The 12,730-nt window shown below is 45.3% G+C and overlaps 1 non-coding gene across 1 annotated transcript; it reads right to left on the bottom strand.

Moving 5' to 3' along the window:
• Nucleotides 1-12,391: 12,391 nt before the first annotated feature.
• Nucleotides 12,392-12,524, bottom strand: LOC118984800 (small nucleolar RNA SNORA42/SNORA80 family). Its single transcript, XR_005065988.1, has one exon. It is a non-coding gene; the product is annotated as a small nucleolar RNA SNORA42/SNORA80 family (small nucleolar RNA).
• Nucleotides 12,525-12,730: the final 206 nt, after the last annotated feature.

Genomic DNA, 12,730 nt, shown 5'->3' with positions numbered 1-12,730 from the left:
ATTTTCCTAGCTTCTCACTATCCTCTCTCGAAGGTGTTACCAAAGCCAAGTCTGTGTGCTCAATGATTCCAAAGACCAAAACTCAAAACCTCAGAGTTCATAAACCCAAAGTACTATTAAAAAAGAATATATGCACTCCTATGTTCATCAAACCGTTATTTCCAAGATATGGAAGCAGCCCAAATGCTTATCAATAGACAACTGCATAAAAAAGCAGTGGTACAGATGTACAGTGGAATATTACATGACCATAAAAAGAATGAAGCCCTGGCTGGTATAGCTCAGTTGGTTGGTGTGTCATCCCATAAATCAAAAGGTCACTAGTTCTATTCCCAGTCAGGTCACATGCCAAGGTTGTGGGTTTAGTCTCCAGTCTGGGCAAGTGGGAGTGACAACTGATGTTTCTCTCCCTCTTTCTCCCTCCCTTCTCCTCTCTCTAAAATCAATAAACATGTCCTCAGGTGAAGATTTACAAAAAATGAGAGCTTACCATTTGTGACAGCATGGTTGGACCTGGATAGTATTAAACTCAGTGAGATAAGTCAGGCAGAGAAAGACAAATACCATATGATTTCACTTATATGTGGAATCTAAATAAAATAAATAAACAGAATTGAAACAGACTCATAGACACAGAGAGCCGATTGGTGCTTGCCAGACAGGATAGGGCTGGGGGGACTGGGTGAAAGAGGTGATTAAGAACTAAAAATTGGTAACAGAATAGTCATGTGGATGTGAATTACAGCACCAGGAATATGGTTAATAATACTCTGATACCATATATGGTGCCAGTTGGGTACTGGAAATGTCAGGGGGAACACTTTGTAAAGTATATGATTGTCTAACCACTATGCTGTAAACCTAAAACCAATACAAAACAACATTAAAAGTAAACTGTAATTGAAACATAAAAATAGTTCTTTTTCAAAGTCAGTATTTAGAGTAAGGAAAAATCTACTGATTGAGAAGGCGCCAACTGAAAGGATGAGAGACCTAATAGTACCTCAAATCCATCCTGCTCACTGGACCAGGTTAAGGGTTTTTAAGGGGTTGGGGGGACAAGCAATGTCGAAGTGCTGGTGGGGCAAGTTCTAACTGGAGGAGCCTGGCCATCTATGGTGAAGGTGTGTCAACACTAGATCTTCCTGGGCAATGGACTCTGCTTCTGAAATAGTCCAGCCGTTCAAGTTTCAGTTAGGTTTTGGTCCTTTGGTTTGGGGGGCGGGGGCTGTGGAAAGGGGTAAGACTTTGGTTCCAGGTACAGCTGGAGGTCAAAGTTCTCTTCTCTGGTCACACCATGCTTTTGCTGCGTCACTTGTGGTTTTGACCTATTGCCTCTGAAAAGCAATACAGCATTTTGTTAAAGAGGACAGGACCATTTCGGGTTGGTTCTGTGGTTTTAACAGCTTACTCAGCTGGTAACTTTCAGGGCTGAGATTGGAATCTATTTCTCCACAAAATCAATCTTTCTATTCTAGAGCCAGTCACAAAATACAAAAAAGAATGAAGAGTATAAAGTTGAGAATTAATTATTAAAAACCAAGTGATTCAAAACACAGATATTACCTTTTCATAAATGTATGGGTCGAAGCTCTTAGTTGCAAACAACAAAAAGATAAAACAATCTCGGTTAACATAAGCAGACAAGAAAATTAGTGGAAGGATACTGGATAGGATACAGACATGTTGGGGAAGTGAAGCAATAAGGTTCAGAAAATAGGGCAGAACCAAAGAAAATTAAGCAGCCAGAACTATAACCAAATTACACTCAGACAAGTTGATCCCACTGAGGAACAATGGGAAGAAGATAGAAAAATTCCTTGGCAAACTGAGACAGACAGCTGAACAAACTGGCCGAGCAATTTACAACCGGATACAAAAGGTCACCACCTTATAGGTAACATGTAGGTTTCTGTTGAATTTCAGCTCCAGGCACAGAAAAACAGCAAAGCCAGGTGGGTGATGCCAAGACCAGCTGCAGTGACTGACGTCCCCCTGCCCTGTCAATGACCAATTAGGGGAGACCTAGACCCTGAAAGGACACACCTAGAAAACTGAGGAATATTCTGCTGAAATCCTCCCCTGAGACCTCCCCTGCCTGCAAGAGAGAGATAAAAATTCAAGACAAAGGACCCAGAGTGCACGCATATGCTCTCCTTCTGAGAAGCAGCCATGCCATTCCCTGCTCCCTATTCTTCCCACACAGGCTTGCATCTCCTGAACTCTGTGTCCCCATGAAACTCGTAACCATGGGAGCAATGGGGAGCAACAGCTCCTCCCAGGCTAACTCCTGAACCTGTCCCCAAGACCCTGTTTTCTCTGACTTCCCAGTGAGCTAAGGCAGCCCAGCCTAGGTTCCCTTGTTGCTTTCTCTATACTAAGCCCTTTCTTGTTTTACTGGCCCCAGCTTTTTAAAATTTATTTATTTATTTATTTATTTCTAGAGAAGAGAGGGAGAGAAACATTGATGTGCATTAGATACATGGATAGGTTGTCTCTCCCTTGCCCCCAACTGGGGACCTGGCTTGCAACCCAGACATATACCCTAACTAGGAATTGAAACTGCAACCTTATGGTTCACAGGCTGGCACTCAATCCACTGAGCCACATCACCCAGGACTGTCCTCAGCTTTAATAAACATATTCTCATAATCACCTGGACTCATATTGTGAAGTTTTTCCTTCACAAAGTCAAAAACCCACACACTACCAGCTGGCCCTGGGCAGACCCACTCAGGGCCAGGTTCTTTGTCCGAAAACACCATGGACACTGCCGACACTCCTGTTGCTAGAACCTGCTGCGGATGGTGGCACCATCGTTGCCAAAAACTACACACATCAGATGCTCCCATCTCCACCACCCAGGATGAATTCACAACTCCCCTGCTTCTTTCTACTGCTTCAGATTTACAGTCCCAAGGTCATATCTATGCTCTGGCTGCCAGGAAACTGGGGGCAGAGAATCTGCCACTTCAACTTTGGTTAGGGATTAAAGATAGGAATGTTTGCATAGGAGACGGCATGGATGTCATAAATATGCACAATAAGGATGACTTACCCACACATTTTTAGCAGTGGTCAATGTATTATAGACCAAATACTGTTTCTACAAGCATTCCACAAAGGAAGAAGAGCACCAGGTGTGATCTTGATTGATGACGCTAAGCACATTGCCAAAAATCAAAGCATGAACATATGGGCCACAACCCTGAGGGGAGAATGCAATGTAGAGGCCAGGGAGCCTGTATATTGAATTTATATTCTCCAGTCTTACCTAACACTCCAGAAATGTATATTTTGGAAGCCATGTGTAACACCATGAAAAGTGCAATCTGTCTTAAAGAAGCAGAAATTCATTCATCAATTGACAGCACTTATTCAATGTGCATGCTAAGCACTAAGAATAAAAATAGCAGCATGGCACTGCCTGTGCTCAGGAATTGGCCACAGTCTGATGGGGGAGGGGACCACCACGTCAGGTCGAGTTCAAACGTTACAGAGGAAGTCTAGATGAAAGGCGTGGGAGGTCATCACGGGGGATGAGTTGTGAGTGGCAGGGGTTACAGAAGGTTGATTCGGGAAGACAGTCGTTGACCTGGTTCTTTCACTCTGGTATGTACCTCAGTGCTACAGAAAGAGGTTAGGTTTCCCTCTCTTCTTCCCTGACAATGTTTGATTATTTCCCCATATGCTTTTATGATATTTTGGACAATGAAGTAGGGACTGTCAATGCTTTGAAGGCTGGAAACAGACCTAATATCTAGCAAGAATCCAGGAAATACTTGGCGCTCAGGAAACATTTCTCCACCTAGATTGAACTACACAAACAGGGCCAATCTCTTCCTAGCTTTGGAGCTCAATTTTCTTCACTATGCAATAAAATACATAGACGGGGCCAGGTGATTCCTGAGGTTCCTGCTAGTGCCAACAGTGACTCCACCTGGCATCTTTGTTTTATGATATTCGATTTCTTAGTTCAATTCAAGACATGCAAATAATTGCAAGTTAATCTATTATAAGCCTGTGGATCCTGGCTGTGGAGTTTGGTGGATGCTGACTTCCTTCTGTCTGCAGCAGCTCAGGCCGTGTCTATGAAATGTCAAAACAGCCGTTGAGCTCTGTCCAACAGCTCACCAGCCAAGGGAGGGCAGCCAGCTTCCGAGTCTGCAGGCAACAGTGAGCTCAGTTAAAATGCTTATTCTTGTGACCTCAGGTGGATCCAAACCTCATTTGCTGGATCTTCAGTGTCCTCCAAGACACAGGCTCATGCTCCCCTCTAATCAGAGAAGGAAATGATGGTGGGCACACGTGCCTTGAGAGCATTTTTGTAAAAGCACTCTGAAACTATTACCAGCTTTCAGAATGTGACTTACTATATTATTGCTAACAGTGATGATGCTGTAGGAAAAAAAGATCTGGGAAAATATACAGCAAACAGCAGCATTTGCATCTGAGTGGTGAGATTAAAAGATACTTTCTTAGATTTGCATCTCTAACGCATTTGAGTTAAAAACAATGAACTCATATAAGTTTTGTACCCCAAAAAAATAAGTATAAGAAAAATAAATAATGTGACTTCTTCTGTGTGTAACATTATCTTGTAATAATTTTAACCCCTGCCCTGGGTGTCTCAGTTGGTTTGTCCCACACACCAAAAGGTTGTGAGTTCAATCCTTGGTCAGGGTGCACATGGGAGGCAACTAATCAATATTTCTCTCTTACATCAATGTTTCTTTCTCTCCCTTCCTCCCTCTCTTAAGTCAATAAACATATCCTAGGGTGAGAATTAAAAACAAATGAATAATAATAATAATAATAATAATTTTAACCTTGTGTTCCTGGCCATTGAGTTACTGGGTCCTGACGCAGCCATGTACGAGCTGAGTGGTAATAGCCCAGCCACCTCACATCTCGAAGTTTATTCCTTTATGCACAAAATGGGGATAAAGCTGAGCCAGTTAGAGGACTTCAGAGGTAAATCTTAACAGAACAGCATAAATAAAATCCAGGAATTATCATTATCTTACTGGATCTTTCCAGCAACCATGTTGCTTTCAGCTGAATTTCTTATCTTCCAATTAACAAAGGACACACCAAAGGCCCAGATAGGTTAATCCATTGTTTCAACAAGGCTAGTTAGCCTGGAGGTTCGTTTTCTATTCGCATATTTTTATGCATCTGTTAGTTTGCCTAAGGCTGGGGTATCACTTACATATTACTTCCTCATGCAATCCAGAAAAAAATCCAAGTATAAAAGATGAGAATCTCAGTTAACAAATCTGCAATTAACAAAATAGTTGTCACCATCTTGGGGAACAGTGGAGAAAGAACCACAAATTCAAGCCCTATTGAAGGCTGCCAAATGTAATTTTCCCCAGCTTTATTTATCTCTATAAAGCAATTAAGCAGAAGGCAGAAAAGATGGGAGAGAAAAAATAGCTCATTCCAAGCTAAAGCAAGCTGTATTCTTTGCACCGTCTCTTCCCTTCCCCCAAACCCCACTGTAGTTGCAACCTCCAGAAATGCCTGTGAATCCTTATCACACTGAGTCTCTGTCTCATATTTTCATAGTTCCTGCAATGACAGATAGTGCCCTAATTGTCCCTGTGAATGGCAGATCCCAAGACTGAGGTGAGGGCTCAGCTATCTCCATCCTTCAGAAGGGAATTACTGAAAGCCATTTCTTTCCCATTCCAGATAGGTATGGTCAGTCCTACCTGACCCTGGACAAAGTATTTGACATTTCTGAGCACCTATTTTCCATCTATAGGATAGATATATTGATGTATGTTTCATAAAGCTATTATAAGAATTAAATGAGATAATACATATAAGAATAAATGTGATAGTTTACATTTACATTTTTAGTTTACTAAAAATTAATAGTAAAGTGCCTAGCACAGGGTTTGGCATACAATAGGTGCTCAAAAATAGCTTGCTGTCTGTAAGAAGCATCATGGTATAAGGGTTAAGTACCTGGACTCAGACCTAGGCAGGCTGGGTTTGAATCCTGGCTCTTCTATTTGCTAGTATGTATTTGACAATGGCATTCATCTTCCCCATTCTTCCTCTATAGAGTGGAGATAATGACAGTGCCTTTATTATAGGGATCATAAAATGCTTAGACCAGTAAGCTTTTGTTAAGGGAACTGCGAAGGGACCATACATCATCTAAACTGCCATGTGGGGAATAAGCAGAGGGAACCCTCTCAGCCACAGTCATTCACGGCACCACAACTGTTCTAGCAGCCCAACAGCACGCCCTCCCGTCTCACTCAATCTGTCGCTGCTCTTCCTGGCAAATTCTCGCTCCTCACTCTCCTCTCAGACTCATGGTTTCCGTCACTGACTTCTCCCCACCTGTCCCCAAGCTTCCCCACCTACTGTACCCTGCATTCAGACTCCTCAACAGGAAGGGTGTGGTTGGTGTAGTTACTCACCTATGGCTCCCCTCTCCTAACACACAGATCTCAGGACAGACGGCCTCAGACGCCACTGGACTCCCTCACATCTAACATTTAGCTATGATCAAAGTTGCAAACGCATTTGATTGAAAGCCCAGCAATTTCTGCCCTAGGAAGGTAGCCATAGGAGTGGTGAGCATGTTGAATTTTGATTTTGTACAACAATCATAGCAGTTATTAAATCCAGTCTCCTCATTTTGTAGATAGAGAACTGAGCTCCAAACTGAGGAAGTGAGTTAGTTGCCCAATGCCATACGCTATGTTAATAGGTAGAGCCACATTCCACTCCTCCAAAATTCCACATCTTCCTTGAACACTGAGGAGCCCTCACTGAAGACTAAACACTCAGGTCGGGGTACGTGTCAGATGGGACTAAAGCACCCTGATGGCCATCCTTCTAGGAGCTGGCATTCTGCTCGGAAAAAGGGACAAGCACATGAAACAACCAGATAGGCAATATTGTAGACGAGTGAGTATGTAAAGTGCTGGGAAAGCCCAGAGGCAAGAAAAGTGAGCCTTTGTGGGGAGAGTCAGGGGAACTTATCCAGAGTGAGACTCATTTGAACTGGGTCTGGCCGGATGAGCAGGAAAATTGTCAGAATGACAACAAGATGGGGAAAACACTCTGGGCTGAAAGAAAAGGGAGGGCAAAGGAAAAGGAAAAGACATGAGAGTTAAGAGAGCACACCTATTCAGGAGGAGGGTGTGGCAAGGGGAGAGGAAGCAAAATGGTACCTGTGAGAGGGGACAGGGAGAGCAAGACGGGGACAGTGGGCACTAACTTCCAAGTACAGCATGATCACTCCTAGGATACTCCATCTCATTGCCTCCTCATTCCGGCCCACTCACCTGCTAGACAATCTCAAAATTCACCTCCTGGTAGTTTCCTCTGACCTTCATCCTCTTCAGTGTGCTTTCACAGGACCCCATATGTGTCCCTGTCACACCACTTATACAACAGGATCCTGACTAGGCTGAGAACCACAGAAGGCAGGGCCCTGTCTTCCTTGCTTGTCACCATTTCCTCAGTGCCTGGTGCCTTGTACAAAAATAAACATGTATGGACTAAGCAAATGAATACATGAAAAACCAGAGAATGAAAAAAGGCTGAATAGCACTTAGGCAGAAGAGAGCCCCAGAAAGATAAGTTATAGAATAAGAGTCTTCTTATCTGAGGATATCTGGTCCAAGGATCCATCAGCTAATTTTTTTTAAGGGTCAAATCAAAGAATCTTAGAAAAGAAGGCTTTGTGTGCACTATGGCAGAAATTGCCAATTTTCCCCAGTACCCTTTCCCCCAATCTCTCTTAAAGTATGAAAACTCAAATTTTTACTGGGTATGTGGCCTCTTAGAATAAAGACCACATTTCCCAGTTTGCAAAGACATGGACATGTGACCAAGTTCTGGCCCATGGGACACGAGCAAACGTGACAAGCAATACCCTATGAGGTCCAGTTCTTTATCCTATGCCTCTGACAGGAATTTTAATAAATAATTTACTTTCACTGAAGCTTTCAAAAATATATCTCAGCTTTCATGGAAATAAATTTCATCAAATTATGTAACATCTTATTGAATTATACAATAATAACAACTGCAATGGGAGTAAACAATTTGGGAATAAATGGAACTGACTCTCAGTAAACAATAACTAATAACTAGCAACTCCATTAGTGGGAGGAAAACTCTACATGCAACCCAAAAAGTAGACTATTAATTGCAAGGACGCCACCTCCCACAGGTAACAATCAGAACATTGACAGAGGAAATAGTGAGCCCCAGTTTTCCTGACAAGGCAGCAGCACGCAGGTCAGTTAAGAGAGAGCTTCTGCTCTAAAACCAAGGGCACCAGGATGCATTTGGGGTGTTTGTGGGGAAAGGTGAGTAGACACAGCAACACTGGCAGAATTGACCAGGGCTGGATACACAAATGCTTCTCAGGGGCCTCTTCTTTTCTGGGCCCGCCTTGGACCTGCCTCACTGCCTAGTACCACCAAACGGGCCTTCCCCGTAAGCTCAAGCGTCCTTAAAGAAGCAGTTGCTCTGATTTCCTGCAGGCTTGCTTTCTGCCATCTGGTAGGGAGTGGTGTTGGCCACAGGGCTGGGCTAGGGCAGAGCTCTTTATATACCTGGCAGATAGAAGGGAGTTTTGCCTTTCAAGGAGGGAGAGGGAGAACTGGCATCTCTGGGCTCCTTTCACCTGGCATGTCCTCACCTCAGAAATACTGTACACACCAAGAAGCACATTCGGCTTGGCAGACACCTGGTCCCTGAGGCTCTGCACACAAGAACAGCCTGTACTTCCTGGGAAGCTGGCCCCACTCCCTTCATGGGATGTTTGCCCGAGAAAGGACACTAGACCTGGCCTGGAAAGGAGGGTGTGCCAAAAACAGACATGTCAAACAACAGGGGACAGAGAGAACAAAAGGGCCGTAAGAGCCAGGGAGGAACATGCCTCAACCAGGAGAGAAATACGAATGCACTGAGCAGGAATTCTGTAAGTGGTGACTGATCGAGTGTTCTATCCACAAAGTCGTTCGAGTTCTCATGGCGTGGTAACCTGTAATTGCTTGTTAGGGTGAGTCACGGAAATTTACAGGATGAGTCACAGTCACTTAATTACATGCTTACTTGTTGATACACACACCGAACTGAAAGCCTACTAGGGTAGCGACTATATCTCATTCTTAAATTCTCAGGAACCAACACAGACATAAATGCTCAAAATCACTTGATAATGAATGAATGACAAACTCTACCATTTATAGGAGAAGTTTACGGTCATTATCTCACCTCATCTTCCCCTAAGACCCTAAAAATTAGGCAGAGCAGGCTTTATTATCCCCATTTTATTGATGAGAAAACCACCTATAGGTTATCTCATCTATGAAAAGGCCAAAGTAGCAGGTACAGTGAGTGACAAAGCCTTTTCTCAGAGAACTGCAGCTCACATCTCCTTCCCAGGATTAAAAAAAATGAGGCAGCATCACACCCTGGTGTGGACGAGGGGACAGAGATCTCTGGCTGACTCTGGCTCTGTGGACAAGGATGGGGGGGCCTAGAGAGCCAGTTAGTGGCAGAACAGAGATTTGAACCCAGGTCCCCCGCCTCCCAGCACAACACAGTCCTGTTGAACACAGAGTCCTCTCTCTGCCTATCTGGTTATTGGTCCAGTTGTTCACATAGTGACAGGGAGGTAAATGATGATAAAAGTCCACGAGAAGAAAGAGACAGTGGGGACCTGGTTTGTTATCAGTTGTGCCAAGAGCAGAAAGGCCAAGAGCTCACCAGCTAACTTGTGTCAGTCACCGTTTTCGCCGTGGCAGCTGAGGTACACACTAAATCGAAAGGAACAAAACTCCTCTGTCTAGCTTTCACTCTGAGGTTTGGCAGCCGTTCTTTCTCTTAAAGACAGAGAGAGAGAGAGAATTGAGTTGATCTTTCCACTACCTCACCCATGTCATGCCAGCAGACATTGGTCCCAGTGATGGGGACGCCATGCCCATGCTCAGAGCTTTGACCAGGAGTGGCTGTCTCATTGCCTCCTCTCCACTGGGCTTCACCATGAATGCGTCTGTCCAGCCGAATGGGACTCCATCGCTCCACATGAAGTTGCCTTCCGTGAAGGGTTCATCTCATCTGGTAAGTTTTCTGCAGCCTCACGCACCCTGCTGGCCACCTGGGAATGGGGAGGGAGTAGCCTGAACCCAGAACTACTCACAGAGCAAGCCGGCTGCTCTGGGCACGGAGGAGGGGAGGGGAGCAGCTATCAGTTCTGGCTCAAGAGACACCATCCAGGGTCTACCGGGGTCCCTATCCCAGTGGAGAAAACCTCATTCACTCCCACATGACCCGTTCCAATGCCTAGAGTGGCCTCATAAGAGCTGTGTGTGTAACCCAGACGCCCCTTAGAGACCCAGTTCCCCAGCCTGTGGAAGTGGAGGGGACTCTGTCTAGGGTTTTGCCAATTCCGGAGGCTTGTGCCCTTGTGATCCAGCTTTACAACTGTGTGACTGCTGGTTTTGCTTCAAGTTACCCCAGCTGCACACCTTAATCCCTTCCCATGTTTCCCCAAGAAAACCCACTCATGCTAGACATTTTGTGGGTTTAAGAGAGGTGACAGAGGCCTGTGAAGCAAAGGGTCACCGGTTCGATTCCCAGTCAGGGCACATGCCTGAGCTGCAGGCCAGGTTGCCAGTAGGGGACACGTGAGAGACAACCACACATTGATGTTTCTCTCCTACTATTTCTCCTTCCCTTCCCCTTTCTCTAAAAATAAATAAATAAAACATTTTTAAAAAAGAGAGTGCAGGCTCCTGCCATCTCCCTGACCCCAGTAAGAATCATGCCTTTATCAGACCCCAGCCCACATACCCTTCCTCTACTTTGAGCCAACCGACAGTGACAAAACAGTTTCCAGGACCCTGCGGCTGTCTGCCTGTGCCTCTCCACTCCTCCACCTGCGGGCTCCCTCCAGGGCATAAAACTTGATCGACTCATCCAGGGCAGTCCAGCAGCACCAGCGAGGGCCAGTCCTCAACCAGTGAGGGGCAAGAGCCTGGAAAAATCTCCAACATCCCGGACTTTAGATGTGACAGCTCTGGAGGCACATCAGCTCCAATTCAGCTCCTCGGTCCCTTTGGCACCTCACTTGTCCACAGTGAAACCTCCTCACCAAGGCACCGTTAGTAGCTTTCTCCCTTCCCGGTCACGCTTCCCTGGTCCTCACTTGTGTTTTCTGGGATCACCTCCCAGATTCTCTACCTGTACCCAAGCCTTTGTCTCTGGTAGTCTTTCGGAGGAACCTAAAGTTAGACACTTCCCCTGGAGCTCAAGAATTTTCCTTCTCTGTTATTCAGGTGGTTCATCTCAATTCTCTGGCAGCCACAGATACTCACAGGGACTCAGAACTCCTACAGAGCTCATTTTCCCACAACAGTCGCTCTCTCCCTGAGAGGAATTCTGCACCTGCTTTTAGAAAAATGTTCTCTCTCTCTCTCTCTCTCTCTCCTAGTCTTTGTTTCTGTCCTGCACGCATGCTTGTTTCATGTGCATTTCCTCTGTGAGGATCATGTGCTTCAGGGAAACAGTCTAACAACAGGGCACTCCATCTAGAAAAGCTTATTTCACCCTCATCCAGCTTGTGCACAGCTGCTGGAACTAGGAGCTAGAAGGCCTGGCCTTTAGTTCATTTGTATCATTCACTTGTTGGCCTTGGACAAGTCATGTACATTTCTGGCATCTGTTTTATTATCTCTTAAAAGGAGTTGGGCCCTGACTGGCATAGTTCAGTGGATTGGGTGTCATCCTGTAAACCAAAAGAGTGCCAGTTTGATTCCCGGTAAGGGCACATGCCTGGGTTGCAGGCCAGGTCCCCAGTCGAGGATATATGAGAGGCCACTGATCAATGTTTCTCTCACATGTGATGTTTCTCTCCCTCGTTTTCTCTCTCCCTGCCCCTCTCTCTAAAAATAAATAAACAAAATCTGTTTTAAAAAAATAAGAGTTGGACTAAGACAGCTGAGAGAGGTATGTGGATCGCAAAACGAGAGCTGGAGGTGACACTACTCACCACAGAGCAAGTCATGTGCCCTCCAGTTCCTCAGTTACCCTTCAGATCTTTCCTTATAAAATCGAAAGAATTTGTCCAAATGGCCTCTCACCTCCCCCAGCTCTATAAGCAAGGAGGTGCTACACCCTGGATCCGGAGGGGGGACTCCAGGCCAGGCTGTGAGACGCTAACCTGCTGGGCAAATGTCCTCATCTCCCCAAGTCATTGATCCCTCATTTATAAAGTGGTGGTGATCACAGGTCCCTCTCGGAGCTGCTGAGAGAATCAAATGGAATAGTACATGTGCAAGTCTCTTTTCCTTTCTTCCTTCCTTTTTTCCTTCCTTTCTTCTTTCCTTCTTTCTTTTTTTTTTTCCACTGTGCAACCTGCCTCAGTGCCTGTAGCCCGTGGGCAGAGGCCAGGCAGTGGTTCAAGGCCACAGTTTGCTCTGGCATGGGCACCGTGAGAGACCCAGGGGGACAGGCCTGCCATGAACCCAAACCCATGCATGCAAGTGTTTCACACACTGTAGCCGCCTCCTTAGACTTGAGGAGGGCAGTAAGCCTAGTAGTTAATCACACGGGAGCTGCAGCCTGGGGGCCCAGGGGCGGCTTGCAGCTGTCACTGACCTTAACGCCTTGAGCACATGCTCTTTACCTCCTGTGCCTGTTTGCTTACCTGCCAAGTGAGCATGATAATAATAATGGTGCCTCA

The sequence above is a fragment of the Sturnira hondurensis genome, unplaced genomic scaffold (genome assembly GCF_014824575.4).
Source record: "Sturnira hondurensis isolate 20B ecotype Veracruz unplaced genomic scaffold, ASM1482457v3 Scaffold0003801, whole genome shotgun sequence".
In the NCBI taxonomy this organism is placed as follows: Eukaryota; Metazoa; Chordata; class Mammalia; order Chiroptera; family Phyllostomidae; genus Sturnira; species Sturnira hondurensis.
The sequence above is the reverse complement of the archived record's forward strand: the minus strand, read 5'-3'. Positions and strand labels throughout refer to the sequence as shown.